We start from the raw sequence: 864 nt of genomic DNA on the forward strand, positions 1-864 counted from the left end.
CATTAGATGTCGCTCCCTAGAGGGCGTTGTTGAAACATGTTGGTGCTGAAATTTTCAGAATTGGGGTCAGATGTCACCAACAAGGTCATTTCAGGAGTAAGATACTTGACATTGAGGTGAGAAGATGTTTAATGTTTTTCATGTCAAAATGTAAATATCCAGCTATTCAGTGTTTCTCTTCCAGGCTTTTACATAACAAGTTTATAATAAAATAATTATTACCATTAAAAAGTATGAAGGGAGAGCTGGTTTAGATAGTTTTTTTCTTGTAATGCTACAACATGTCGTTGTTAGCTTTACTGGTAGCAAAAAATCCCAGTTAGGTATCCGAGTTGTCACATTCATGAACATTCAACATGAAATCATTCATTTTTAAGATTTTAAGAAAATTTTCCCCATTAAAGTAAAGCAGAGACTACCAGCCCCATGATGGGGATCGTAGTCACAAGCGCACAAGACGTATTTGACAGTCCACATCTTTTGAACAGAATCAGCTGAAGGAGAGTAAAGTTACTCCATACCTGACACTTACACTTCCATTACACATTGAAAGGGAATCTATTAAGGAAACAATTTTTGAAGGATTCAAATGAAAGTGTGACAACCAACCCTGTCACCCTGTTCTCCCCTACTTACACAGAATAACAGCACAGCAATCTTCAGAAAGAAGTTACCTTATATACATACAGTTGGTGGTTATGTACAGTATATATACAGCTTGTTCAAATATACAGTACTGAGTGAAAAGTACTGGACATTTTGTATTGTAAACGCAAATAAATATGTATAATTTGTAGGTAAAAAAAAAAGAAAGAAAACTTCCAAAAGCGGGCGAATATTTTTATAGGTTGTGTATTTAGGTCA

Source organism: Thunnus albacares, chromosome 3 (assembly GCF_914725855.1).
Source record: "Thunnus albacares chromosome 3, fThuAlb1.1, whole genome shotgun sequence".
NCBI lineage: Eukaryota > Metazoa > Chordata > Actinopteri > Scombriformes > Scombridae > Thunnus > Thunnus albacares.